At 38.3% G+C, this 15192-nt stretch overlaps 1 protein-coding gene across 3 annotated transcripts in view; it reads right to left on the bottom strand.

The window, feature by feature from the left end:
- The window catches only part of LOC101394124 (myb/SANT-like DNA-binding domain-containing protein 3), a 125441-nt gene that overhangs the window by 69995 nt on the left and 40254 nt on the right, over positions 1 to 15192 (bottom strand). The gene's annotated exons all lie outside the window — the stretch shown is intronic.

The raw sequence follows: 15192 nt of genomic DNA on the forward strand, positions 1-15192 counted from the left end.
GATGCCAGAAGCACCACCCCAGCAGTAACAACCAAATATGTCTTCAGACATTATCAAATGTCCCCTGGGGAGCAAAGCCAGCCCACCTCCAGTTGAGACCCACTATAAAAGATGAAACCAAAGGCCTTATGTTTAGTTCTCCAACACAATCACTATAATGAAAACGAGTCAAATAAGCAGCAGTCTCCAAGATCTCTGCACATCACCATGGCTATTTTTCATCTCAATAGAGGGAGCTAAATATATTGCCTCCAAGTTTACGTCAAGTCCTGGCTCAGAGTGGGTGTCCCTCCTTTAATAATGCAAGAATGCCTTAACCTCCCGGAAGCCTGGCTTCCTCCCACTTCCTATCAAAACTCTTTTCTTCAAGGTCAATGTGATCTCTATTCTAAAGATCCCATAGCTTTTTTCTCAGTCTTCCAACTCTTTTCTTGACCTTTCTACACCAGTTGATACTCCTGGCTTCCCCTTCCAACCTAATAATCTTGATTATCTCCCCAGCTCTCTGACATCTTCTCACTGACTCATTCCTTTTTCCTTCTCCTACTGCCCAGTCAATGTCCACAGCACTCTCAGAACTTATCTCCAACTTAATCAACTCTCCAGATTAACCAAAGTGTGCTATTCTCTGTAAAACATACCAACCGATGCCCACGGCACAATGAATCCTCAAGGCTAGTAGATCAGTCTCCAGGACACTCACGAGTATTTTAGCTCCAACCACGGGAGCTGCTTTTGTGCTTCAAGAGTCAGTTACATATGTAATCCAGCCTATGTACACCAACTGTATTTTTATTGTAATTATGTGGTTTCAACATTTCATAAGAGTGAAAATAAATTTTGTTTCTATGAAAACAAAATTGAGTGTTATGGAAAGACTTAAGAAAGGCGAGTTGCTTTTAAAAAATCACTGTTGCATTAGGCGTAGGCAAGATGAAAACCTAGAACTCTGCAGCCACAAGTCTCTAAGTTCCTTTTTAAAGAGATTGAAACTGGAATTTGTAATCAATGCATAACGAATGTGTTTATTCAAGAAAGGGGAAACTCCAACTACTCTCAGAGAAAAATGCTGGGCCCTCTTTCAAAATACTGTTTCATGAATACATATTTATGTTTTTAAGTTAAAATTCTACATGCATTTATGAATCGTTTTGTGACTCCTCACTTTAAATAATTGATTAACCAACTAACTACCAAAATCTGAAGGCACAAAAACAAGAGGACTCCTACTATACATAAAAATGTTCTGTCCTCAGCCATCCATTCTGTCACCTCACGTTGTTTCTTCTCTCTCAGCATTCTCATCCACTCTCACCACTTCAGTCCTCAAACCTGGTCTTCCCCAACCTTGTTAAAGCCATCTCTCCTGCTTTTGCCCATGCTATTTTCAGTCTTCCGAGCACTGCTGGGGAAAGTCCTATAAATTAATGCTTTCTAAGTACTTACCAACATGTAGAAATCCCCATAGGGACATGTTCAAACTTTTTACCTTGTTCTTAAGAAGAAAATTTCAATGGGTTTATATGCATTGCCTAGATGTTAATAGTATTTGGGAAAATCTTCCCTTTTTGAGAAAAGCACACCAATCCAACCTGACAGGACCCCTGCTGGATGGTTTCACTCCCAAAACAAGCCCAGCTTGTTCCTGACCCCATACCCAACTGTCTATGAGACAGTTCCACAATCACCAAACTGAACACAGTGGAAATACTTAAAATATTTAAACATTTAAAATATCCCACACCAGGAAATGGTGTGGTACAGCCATGGAATACTATACAGCTATTTTAAAGGTTGTATGTATTATGTGGCAATATGGAAATATGCTGATGAATGTCAACTGAAAAAGCAGAAGACAAAACTATACACATGCACTATGATTATGTATAAAAAACACAAAGCATAGGAAAATCCAGCCAGGCATAAACAAAAATGGAAACAAGGACTGTGTTTATACCAGTGGAACACTGCATGATTTTTCCTCTGTTGAAGCTTCTATACTGGTTATATTTCATGGGGAAAAAAACCGAATGTGATTTCAAACACAACCCCATATGCTATATAATGAACAAAGCATTAGCATCAAGGGCCAGGTTCACATGCTAGTTCTTCACCTTTTAGAAAAATAACACCTTCTCTAGATATTGTAATGATCAGGTAAGATATGTACTAAACTCAACAGTGCCTAGAACAAGTAGGTATACAACAAAGATGCACGTCCTTTCCTTCCCCAGACCAATCTGAGGGACACCTTTTATGACACCAATCACTGAAAATACGTTGCAGCGTGAAATCAAATGATAGATTTAGTTAAGTGGTGACTTTAATCCCAGAAAATGAGATGAACTTTAGTCCCAGAAAATGAGATAAATTCTCTTCAACTTGTTTACTAAATTAACCATATTACATTAGTTATCTTCAACTATAAAGATACAAGGGGGAAGATAAACTGTACTCAACACTTCATGATACAAAACCAAAAGCAGTTTACATTAATATTAAAAAAGCATTAACAGAAGAGATGACTAAAACTTCTCTAAGCTATATTTAACAAAAGAAATTTCACATATGCCACACAATTATCTGACTCCAGTATTTTTCATCCCATTCTACATACTCCTGCCAAACTATCCTTTGTTAAACACCACTTTAAGTGTGTCAATCCTCCACCCAACACCTACAATCCTTCCCTGCTGTCTCCTTCAGTTCTAAATGCTTCTGTGTCAGGAGCTTCAGGCAAGGTGATGGGGAGGACAATCTACTGCAGGATCACAAAGAAAAAAAGACCTAGTTCCCAAGTATTAAAAGTACCCAGGGTAGGGCCGGCCTGGTGGTGCAGTGGTTAAGTTCAGCATGCTCCACTTTGGCAGCCCGGGGTTCACAGGTTTGGATCCCGGGCGCAGACCTACACCACTCATCAAGCCACGCTGTGTCGGCAACCCACAAACAAAATGGAGGAAGATGGGCAGGGATGTTAGCTCAGGGCCACTCTTCCTCAAGCAAAAAGGGAAGGACTCGCAACAGGTGTTAGCTCAGGGCCAATCTTCCTCACCAAAAAAAAAAAGAAAGAAAGAAAGAAAAGTACCCAGGGTCCTTCTAGTCCAGTCCTAACCAAAGATCTTGAACAGCAATTCTCTCTCCCTTCCTATTTATGACTAGCTTGGCAAACCCGTGTTTCCCTCTCATAGTTCCATAAACTGAATCTGTTATATGGCAGCTATTAAAAAGAATGAAGAATCTCCACATTTCCTGACATGATACACTAAGTTTTTTTAAAAGGCAGACTTTAAAAATGTATGACACAAACTATATTTAATGCCTATAAAAAAGTATGAAAAGTGTATACACCAAAATATGAACCAGAGTTATTTCTTAGTGGAATTTGAACTTTCTTCTTCATTCTGTAATTTTCTGAATTGAGTTTTACAATGAACTTGTATTACTTTTAAAATCAGATAAAACAATTACATGCTACAACATGTTAAGAATCTTGAAAACATTATGTTAAGTGAAAGAAGCCAGGCACAAAAGGCCACATATTGTTATGACTCCATATATACGAAATGTCCAGAAGAAGTAAATCCATAAAGACACAAAGTCTCTCTGTGGTTGCCAGGGGATAGGGCAGATGCATATTGGGACTGACTGTTAATAGGTATGGAAATTCTTTTTGGGTGATAAAAACGTTCTGTAATTAGATAGTAGATACTGGTGATGGTTGCACAACACACTAAATATATTAAAAACAAATGAGGGGCCGACCCAGTGGCATAGTGGTTAAGTTCGCATGCTCCGCTTCGAGGCCTGGAGTTCACAGGTTCGGATCCCGGGCGCAGACCTACGCATCACTTATCAAGTCATGCTTTGGCAGGCGTCCCACATACATAAAAAGTAGAGGAAGATGGGCACAGATGTTAGCCCAGGGCCAATCTTCCTCAGCAAAAAGAGGAGGATTGGCAACAGATGTTAGCTCAGGGCTGATCTTCCTCACAAAAATAAATTAATTAAATAAATAAATAGATAAATAACAAATGAATTGTATACTTTAAAACTGTGAATTTTATGTTATGTGCATTATATCTCAATAAACAATAAAAATAATTTAAAAAATCAGATAAAACAATCACTAAATTTTGAGTAAAAAAAAGGAACAAAAAAATGAACAGGGGTTTGGTGTTTAATTTGGTGTTTAAGAGGGAGACCCTAGAACCAGACTGCCTAGATCAGCAGCCTGGCTCTGTCACTTATCAGCTACGTGACCTTAGTAATTTCCCACTCTGTGTCTCCATTCCCTCATCTGTAAAATGGGGACGATAACAGTACCCACCTCATAACGTTGACAGAGGATTAAATAAAGACATGGAAAGCACTCAGAGCAGTGCATGACACATCAGAAGTGCTATAGGAAGTGTTAACTATTATTTTTGTTATTAACAGCCCCGCTGGAGAAGGTGTGGAAAAATGAGCACTCAAACCAACTGTGAGAGTATAAACTGGCAGAACCTCTCATGGAATAATGTGGTAGTACATACTGAAATTTTAATTGTCTTTATCCTTTAATCCAACAATTCTATTTCTAGGAACTTATGATAGGGATAGAATTTAAAAAATACAAAAATGTATATACAAGATTGTTAAATCAGCATTTATAAAAAATGCTGTTATAAAAACAGCAAAGTGGAAAACAACCTAAGCGTCCATCTGTTGGGAATTAAATAAATCACTGATGAAATACTATGCAGCCATTAAAGTGTATGGTAGAAACATATATATTGATACAGGAAGACCAAGATCCACTGTGAAGTGAAATAGAGAGTTATACTCCAGTTTATATTTTACAAGATACACATGTTTACGTATGTATTTTAAGATTTTGCAAGTACATTCAGCACACTTCCTCCATCAAAATTTTTAAAATATCAATAAATAAATCTAAACACAAGAATATCACCCGTTAGCTCTACTTCTCACCACTACTCCTTAGTGTCTGCAAAGCTAAGAGGATGGGAGGCAGCCAGAATCCAGGGAAGCCATCCACAAAGACAAAAACGTACAAAATAACCTGCAAGTTGGCACTGGAGAACTTGATATTAACTATTTTAAAAGAGAATAAAAAAGGACTTCACAAAACTCTGGTGTATTAGAAAGAGGTCCACGGGCCGGCCCCGTGGCTCAGCGGTTAAGTGCGCGCGCTCCGCTGCTAGCGGCCCGGGTTCGGATCCCGGGCGCGCACAGACGCACCGCTTCTCCGGCCACGTCCCACATACAGCAACTAGAGGGATGTGCAGCTATGACATACAACTATCTACTGGGGCTTTGGGGGGAAAAAAATAAATAAATAAAATCTTAAAAAAAAAAAAAGAAAGAAAGAGGTCCCGACTTAAAGTTCTAATTATTTGATTAAGTAACTATATGATCTTGGCCAAGCACTAAATCTCTTGAGAAGTCCCGGTCCCCTGGCGTAAAAATGGGTATAATAATCCCTCATAGGATTGCAAGGATTGAAAAGAGATCTTTACAAAAGAGCAATGGATAAAAGATACTTCTCATCTTTGGGTGAAACACCAAAACCAAAGCTTTTTTTAAAAAGACACAACCACAACTTTAAACCCCAGCAAACTGTTGTAAAATAGTTAAGAATTAAAAAAAAAAAAAAAAGCTAGGTCTAATTAAATGGTAATTTGGAAGCACTTATGGTCTGAACTTGAAGGAAACAATAATAACAAACACAAATGCACCACCTAAAAATATCTCAAACGACTTTAAGAGAAAAAAACTGTGAAAAATGAACACAGGACACTAAACAAAGACTGAGCTGAATTGTGAATACAGAATCTAAATATATCAATTAGGTTATAAACAACAGAACTGATACAGAAATATCAGCAGTTTAGATTCACTGGCAAAACAATATTAGATGAAAGCTGACAAGGCAAAATAAACTGAATTTAAAAATCCCAAAAGGAGACCTAATCTGTGAACAATAGTGGCTGCAGGTTAAACAGAAATTGCCAAAGCAAACACTAATATCAAGAAAAAAGTTCAAAATTTTTCTGGTATAAAATGAAATAATTTCAAGCATAAATATTAAAATATTACAGAGGAGAATGGAAATGGTCACAGATTTCTTCTTTATGCTTTCCCATATTCCTCAAATTTTTTACATCGAAACAATACTGCTTTTATAACAAAGAAAAAAGGTGGGGGGGTCCTTTTTTTTTTAAACCACAGAAAAGAAAGACTCAGAATACATGCACAAAAATGGGAGAAATGGAGTTATGGCTGAAAACATAATATATCTGCCAAAGTTTCTGAAAGCAGAAGAATCTGTTAAGAACTTTAGAACCTGAAATGACTTCAAAACATGATGAAACAACTGAGCCATGAAAAATATATGACACTTGTAAAAAAGAAATATACTCAAACAGTAACAAAAGATTAACAGCAAATCATCTAATAAACTAAAAGAAAACACTGAGGGAATTTTAAGATTTAAACATAGAATTTCAAAGCACATGAGAAGAGAGTTATCCCAACTCCTAAATGCCTCGATTCTCCCATGAGAGAAGCTAACAGGGGAATAGTAGGAACAATGAAAATAGTGCTGTTAAAACAGTGTTTCTAACAGTGAAAAAAAGGAGGGCGAAGGAGGAAGGGGGTAAGGGACTTGACATTACCTTCCAATCCAGCTTAAAAGAAATTGAGAATTTAAATTCCATGAAAGAAACCACATATATAGGGAAAACGAGGGCAAAAACATGAACTTAAAAGAAGACGGTTGGTTATAATAAAAAAGGACAATAACAAGTATCGGCCAGGATGTGGAGAAAGTGGAACTTCATACACTGCTGGTGAAAATGTGAAATGGTACAGCCACTTTGGAAAACAGTTTGGCAGTTCCTTAAAATGTTCAATATAGAGTTACCATGTGACCCAGCAATTCTACTCCTAGGTGTCAACCCAAGAGAAGTGAAAACATATGTCCACACAAAAACTTGTACATGAATGTTCACAGGAGCATTATTCATAACAACCAAAAAGTGGAAACATCCCAAATGCCCATCAGCTGAGGAATGGATAAACAAAATGTGGTCCCCACGCAATGGAATATTACTCAACCATAAAAAGGAAAGAAATTCTGATACATGCTACAACATGGACGAATCTTGAAAACATTATGCTAAGTAAAAGAAGCCAATCACAAAAGGCTAGATTCCATTTATATGAAATGTCCAGAATAAGAAAATATACAGGAAAAGACAGTGGATTAGTGGTTGCCTAGGGCCGGGAGAGTGGGGTTTGGAGAGCGACTACTAAAGAATATGAAGTTTCTTTTTGGGAGGACGAAAATGTTCTAAAATTGATTGTGATGGTTGCACAACCTTGTGGTTCTATTAAAAAATAGTGGATTGTACACTTTAAAAAATGATGCTGATGGAGGGTAGCACAAATATCTAATCACTTCATTTAATGTAAATGAATGAACACCTATAAAGCAGAATGGTCTAAATCTGTGTTAGGAAACACACCCCAACACTTAAAACCTAAAAGACAAACACAAATCCAGGAAAGGAAGAGAATCACTGCGACTGCAGGAGATACTTTAAACCCACCCCACACAAAAATAAAAGTACAACAAAAAGCAAAACAAAATTCAAAGTATATGTCCCAAATAGAATAACAAAAATATAAGAAAAACTGAAAAACTGTGGAATGTAATTGGAGGCTTCAATATTTCACTGACAGGAGATGACAAAACAAAGAATTAAAAGTAGAGAACTGACATAAAGCATTAATTAAACCATTCCCCTTGGGAGAGGCCAACCTGACAAAGTCAGGTTCAGAAAAAAAAGATACAGATAGATAAATAGCTAGGTAGGTAGATAGATATAGAAAAAGACTATGATAAGACAAATGTGGTAAAATCTTAACAACTGGGAAATCTGGGTATACTACTATAACTTTTCCCTAAGTTTGAAATTAATACAAAATTTTTAAAAATTTTAAGTAAAATTAATAGTTATGTAATAGGGGACTGAGAAGCCAAGGAAATGATACTGTCTTTTCTGGGGTATGAGGATCTTTCACAAAATTTGTTCTCATACTACGACACGGAGATGCACTTAGTTTTAACACAAAAAGCTAGAAATTCTAAGACGAATTCTTAGATCATCATGCAAAACCACAAAACAAACTATCTGTAACATATCTAAATTCATAGGTTTTATAAGAATGACAAGAGGAATTTTATCAGAAATGCCTGTAGTGGTGAGGAAAAAGAAACAAATGATCTGTTTCCACCTAAGGAACTTAGAGAAAAAAAGAGAAAGTTGAAAAAGGAGAAGTACTAAAACTAAGATATAAAATTAATACAGTAAAGGAAAAATAGATATGATAAAAACATCATTAGCGAGCATGTCAAGGAAAATGGTATAATCAGAGACAGCAGGGTAGCCTTCAATACGAAGAGGTAGGAGGTGGATTCAAGGAAAGGGTTGAGAAGGAAAGAACTGAATACAGTGGAAACTGCAAGGCGTACAGGCAGGAGGGGTGCTCAGGCAGGAAGGGTGGGACACCAAAGAAATAAGGATTTGCATCCAACTTGGTGATTATAACAGGAATGAGGGAAGCAATATACACCAATTTGACTCTCCTCCAGACAGGCTCTCCATCCCAAATTAAAAGCACCACAATTCACCCACCTCCCACAGCAGGAGATTCAGAAGCTAAGGGAGAAACACATCAATGAAAGGCTAGCTGGGTGGGGACTGGCAGAGTAAAGAGCTCACGGCCCACTGGACAGCTCGGGCTGATTCCTGCCTTGTAGAAAGGAGAACCCAATGTTGCCAATACTTCCCAGTTTAGAAGTGAAGACCACAATCCAGATTTTAAGTGAAACCTCCAGATTTTTAATGGTTAATAACCAATGCAATTTTTTAAAACACTGTGCAGACCAAACCAGTCCTCTCAGTTCTCTATCACCATGCTCCCAGTCTTCCCTTCTCCCTTTAACCTTCACCAATTCCAGACTTTGCTTTCTAAAACCACAATGTCACTCAAATCCTTGAAGTTTCCCTTTGTTGGGGCCAGCCCAGTGGTGTAGCAGTTAAGTTTGTGTGCTCTGCTTCAGCAGCCCAGGGTTCTCAGGCCCGGATCCCGGGTGCAGACCTACAGACCGCTTGTCAAGCCATGCTGTGGTGGCATCCCACATACAAAGCAGAGGAAGATGGGCACAGATATTAGCCCAGGGCCAGTCTTCCTCAGCAGAAAGAGGAGGACTGGCAACAGAAATTAGCTCAGGGCTAATCTTCCTCACTAAAAAAAAAAAAAGTTTCCCTTTGTCTTCAGAGCAAGTGCCAAACCTCCAGCTCAACCTCCAAGGCCTGCCACTAATGTGGTGGCAACGCGTGACTCATCTGCCGTAATACCCACATCCCAGTATCCCAAAATACTCCCTTCACTGCCCCATCTTTGTGCCTTTTCTAATGCCATTCCTTCGGCCTAGACCACCCTTCCCAACTCTCCTCAGTTTCTCTGTTCATTCAGTCATGAATTAATTCCACAAATAAATTTGTAAGGAGCCCCTAATTTTGTTCCAGACACTGTTCTAGGCACAGTCAACAGAGCAGTGAACAAAATGACAAAAATCTCTGCCCCCCGGGGGAGCTACAAAGAGGAAACAGATAATAAGTAACAAGTGCAGTAGGTCACGCAGGAAAAGGTGCTATGGAGCAGGAAAAAAGCATAAAGGAAGATTAGGGTGGGAGGGGGCTAGAAGGGACTGAAAGCAGACAAGGCTGCAATTTTAAGGCATCATTTTGAAAGTGCCGGAAGACCTAAAGGAGCTGGAGATCAATAACTGGGACAAGAAGGTTTCAGGCAAAAGGAACATCAACAGCAAAGGCCTCAGGCAAAAGCGTGCCTGGTGTTTTCAGCTGACATTCTCCTCTGCCTGCAGAGCCCAGCCGAGTGCCACTTACTCAAGGAAACCGTCTTTGATTCCTACAAATCAGAATTATTCATTCCCTCAACACTATTCCTATATCTTCCTTAGGGCATCTTGTACAGTGCAAACCCTCTTTTTCAAACATGTAAAAGTGATCGCTGATCAATTAATCCAAAAAGCCAGGAAATCGTTTAAAAATGATACACACATATTTTACACATTTTTAACTTCCAAACATATAAATGTACATTCTTTTCCGATGTAGCTCCAAGACCTTTTCTTTGAGTATGGGTCTGCCAAATGCAGTTCTCCACTTTCTTGGATAAACCACCATAATCCATTATCTACAGTGTCCATTTTCCTTTCCTATAAAGTAGAATGAGGACTTAAAAACACTTGCAGAGTTTTCTAGGAGCAGAATCCTCTAGAGAATTATAAGGTTTCCCCAATCTATTTCAGTTGTCTTGGCCATAATCTAATTCATTGCAAGATAATTTTTTCAGCCTCTTGACTTTATCAAGTCTTCCCAAAGTATTTTATAAAAACAATTCTTTCTGCAGTCATATTTCATCAATTTGAGTAATATTTATTATTTTATACTCACAAGGACACTAGTATAAGTAAGTTTGAGAACAAACACAACTGACTCTTGCTAAGCAGAGAAATCAAATGATACACAGGCAAACTAGAGCTAACCTATCAGTTTGAGCATCTGTGTGCTGTGAGAATTGGTTAGTATGGTTGACTAAGGGAATATTTAATCCAGAATGTTAAAATCAAGCTCAGCAAAAGATCTGAATAGACATTTCTCCAAACAAGCTATACAAATAGCCAATAAGTACACGAAAATGTGCTCAATATCATTAGTCATTAGGGAAATGCAAATCAAAACCACAGTGATACACAACTTCACATCCACTAGGATGACTATAATCAAAAAGACAATACCAAATGTTGGAGAGGATGTGGAGAAATTGGAACTCTCATACATTACCGGTGAAAATATAAAATGGTGCAGCTGCTTTGGAAAACAGTTTGGCAGTTCCTTAAAATGTTAAACATAGAGTTACCATGTGACCCAGCAATTCTACTCCTGGGTATAAACCCAAGGGAACTGAAAACATAAGACCACACAAAAACTTGTACATGAATGTTCATAGAGCATTATTCATAATAGCCAAAAAGCAGAACAATCCAAATGTCCCTTAAGTGATGAATGGATAAACAAAATGTGGTGTGTATACACACACACACACACACACACACAGTGGAATATTACTCAACCATAAAAAGGAATGAAGTTCTGACACATGCCACAACATGGAAGAACCTTGAAAACACTGTGCTAAGTTAAACAAGCCAATCATAAAAGGCTACATGTTACATGATTCCAATTATATGCAATGTCCAAAATAGGCAAATCCATAGAGACAGAAAGTAGATTAATAGTGGCCACAGATTGGGGGTGGGGGGGGAGAGGAACATATAATGACTCTTAATAGGTATAGAGTTTCTTTTTGGAGTGATGAAAATGTTCCAGATTAGATAGTGGTGATACTTGTACAACTTTGTGACTATATTAAACATCACTTAAGTGTATACCTTAAAAAAATTCCAGTGCTGTCAGTGTTCAATAAGTGCTTATTAATGGTGGCAGGGAGCCGAGATGCATTAAATAGATGTTTCCTTATATATACTTATATGAGGCTAACCAACCACCTCTGTTAGAATATAAGGTCCTTGAAGGCAGCGATGGCCTCTCATATATCTCCCTTAATATCTAGGATATTAGATTACACTAAGCAGGTATTCAATCAAGGTTCACTAAATAAATTAATAAATACCCACATATTCCATACCAGGGATCTAGAAGTGTCCTGATCAAGATACCACAAATTAAGGAAAACTTTTTATTCCCCAAAATCCTCAACTGCCACTAACAAGTCATTTCTCTTAATCTGAAGTTTATATCATCCATTCACCATACTTACCACCAAATTACAAACCAGAGAATCCACTTCTAACTTCCGTGACATTTTTAAAACCTAGTTCAAATTCTCCACCTTATGTATATCACCAAATGTCACTTTCTCTGTTTTTCTACCACTTTAACCACATTCCCTAAGACAGAAATGTCTCACACATTTAGCCTCATTTGTTCTTCTCAAACACCCCAGAGCCAAAAAGAACTATCATCATTATCTTCATGTTACAAACGAGAAAAAATGCCATGTCTAAGGTCATTTGGTTTCTTGGGTTCAAAGTTCATCTTTCTTCACATAAATCATGTATATCCAAACTTTTTTCTCTTTGGATGAATAGGGAACTTTCTGATACATTAGATTTTAAAAGAATAAGTACAAATAAAAAGATATAAAATCAAAGCAATAAGTATAAAGTCTAGAATGAGAGCTGAGGCAAGAGGACAATAAAAAAAGGCTTGCCTAGAACAAGAAGAGATAAAGTAAACAGGGCCAACCCTGGTGGCCTAATGGTTAAGTTCGGCTCTTTCCACTTCCGTGGCGCAGGTTTGGTTCCCAGGCATGGACCTACACCACTCGTCAGTCAGTGGCCATGCTGTCACAGTGGGTCACATACAAAAAAAGAGGAAGACTGGCAACAGATGTTAGCTCAGGGCAAATCTTCCTCAGCAAGAAAAAAAAAGGAGAGAGATAAACAAAGGATCCACTACTTAGGAAAGATGTAATATCAAGAGATGACAGTGACAAATGCAGACCCATTCAGCTTCTTCTTGGCTTTTGTAATCTTCATCAAGGAGCATGATCTTTAAACTGGGAACTCTGATAAAAGGGAGCTAACATCGAAGGTATGTGGCATGGAGAGTGGACAGTAACAGAATACAGAAGTGATTCAAAAGAATTTGCTTTCTGATCCAAACATATCATATTCCATGATACTGAAAAAACTTTTAGATCTGACTGCTGATTATCTAAGCTATCTTGACAAGGTGCCAGAAACCAGAAATGAAAGAAAGCATTCTCAATTTTCAAAAAAAGGGAAACGCAAATCCAGAAAAACATCTATGGGTAAACTTGCTACGTATCCCCCGAAAAATTCTAGAATGGGTAAATAAGTTGTTGAACATGATAAAAAGAAAAAGCCACCATAGGTTTCTTATTAAGGCAGGATATACAGCACTTGCTTTTTGATAGGATTACTAAAATGGAAAAAGGGAGGATGGTACAAACATATACATAACTGATTCTAATGAGACAATGTGACAGAATCTTTTAATGATAGGCTGGTGAACAAAACAGGAAAACTGAACAGCAAAAGCTCGAAAATCTGTTAAACTTTACTAAGAGGATGCATAGCTGGTTGAACATCTAGTTGATTAATGTATCAGCATTAACCAATTTGGAAGGAAGTCTCCAGTAAAATATCAGAGTTCCATCCTCTTCTACGATATAGACAACTTCTATTAATTTAATAAAGCCATAGACCTGCTCTTCACATTTGCAAGGGCCATAAAGCTGTGAGTGACCCAACGCACAGCCTGACAGAATCAAACTCCAGAAAGGTCAGAGTAGGCTGAAATGATGGTCCAAAACCCAAAATGAAAATCAACAGGGAGTTAAGGCCAGCATTTAGACTTTAAAACTCAAATATACGAAGGAGTAAACTTCAGTTTCTGTGGGAAATAGCTGGGTAATAAAAGCTACTCAAAAATCTACACACAATCTCAAGATGCATTAATAGACAAATACGTCCAGGCTGGATTACTTTAGTTCTCTAATTAATCAACTTAAAAAAGTATTTTTCCCCATATGAATCATTCCCAGATCTTCATCCTAGTTATAACAAGAACCTACAAACTTCATTTAGCTAAAATTCCAGCTTTAGACCCAGAATTATTCAAGTGTATTCTTAGCATTATAAAACATTTTATTTGATGAGCCTAATTTATTGACATTTATATTGATATATCAATATATCCTTGAAAGAAGGTTCACATATTATTAAACCCAAGTCTCTCTTTTAATAAAGAGGAAACTAAGAAAAATTAAGTAACCTGCTCCCAATAACACAGCTGCTTAGCAAGGGCTACGATCCCCACTCAGCCCCTTTTCCCACACCATGTGGTTTCCCAGTCCTCTATATCCTTTCTTAAAACTTGTACTATGCACTAAAGAGTTAGAAGAAATACACAAAAACATCCATCAAAACACACTATATTTTGCTAATGACAAATCAGCTTAGCAAGAACAAATAACCACAGCACATTAGCCCATAAAATATTTGGACATGGTCTGATCACTTACAAGTTTGATAACCAATATTTGTTACAAAAAGGCACTCTAATATATAAGTGGTTTTTATTCTTAACCATTAGTGTGTGATTATTTATTAAAGCATTATCCCATATTCCACTTAACATTAGAAAAAATAAAGTAAAAGTTATTACATGGATGAAAAGCTTTTAATGGACATGCCATTGTTTACTGTGCTCAAAATCCCTCCCCCATCATAGAACATATCATTATGAAAATTATTAAAAGATTTTAGACCTTCTAACCTAAACGGCAGGCCAAAGGTTGTCTACATTTAGAGTACTATAAGCATCTGTGCTGAGGCCCTCTTGTTCCCTCCTCACTCCCCCAGAAACAATGCCCCCCTTCAACAGCCCAAAGGTACAAGGGTTGTCTGGCAGGCAGGCCAGTGGATCCCCTGTGGCCTGATGTCCATCCTCCCTTCCCCTCCCCCTCTCCCTACCACCCCACGCCTCTTCTCCCACCCTCTGGGTTTCAAGAAGACAAGTGGAGAATTGATAAAGGGCAAGTTAGCAAGGCTGTGGCTTATGATCACTAGCATCGGCTAGGCCAGCTCCAGGAGGACCCATCCACCCCTAAATGAGACCTGGATGCCCTCCTTGCCCCAGGGCTCCTCTGGGACCCCTTTTGAAAGGAAGAGAGAACTTTACTGCCCAGAGACCCTCCTCCCCAGTCTCATCCATTAGAGCCCCAGCAAGCTCTTTGTTTCCAACAGCTGTGGGGGGGCAGACGGCCTTAGAGAGGGGAGAGGTCACTCTCCTGCTCCCGTTGCTGCCAACCTCCAGGCTCTCCCGCAAAACATACAAACACACGCACAGGATCATTCCCTCGGAACCGGTTCCCACTTTCCACACCACCTTAATAACCCAGGGGCACACTTGACTACCCGGAGGCACTCCCTGAGACCCAATTACCTCCTCCTATTACCCAAACCCTATACAAGATGACTCCCTC

The sequence above is a fragment of the Ceratotherium simum genome, chromosome 29 (genome assembly GCF_057802395.1).
Source record: "Ceratotherium simum simum isolate JZ-2026a chromosome 29, ASM5780239v1, whole genome shotgun sequence".
In the NCBI taxonomy this organism is placed as follows: Eukaryota; Metazoa; Chordata; class Mammalia; order Perissodactyla; family Rhinocerotidae; genus Ceratotherium; species Ceratotherium simum.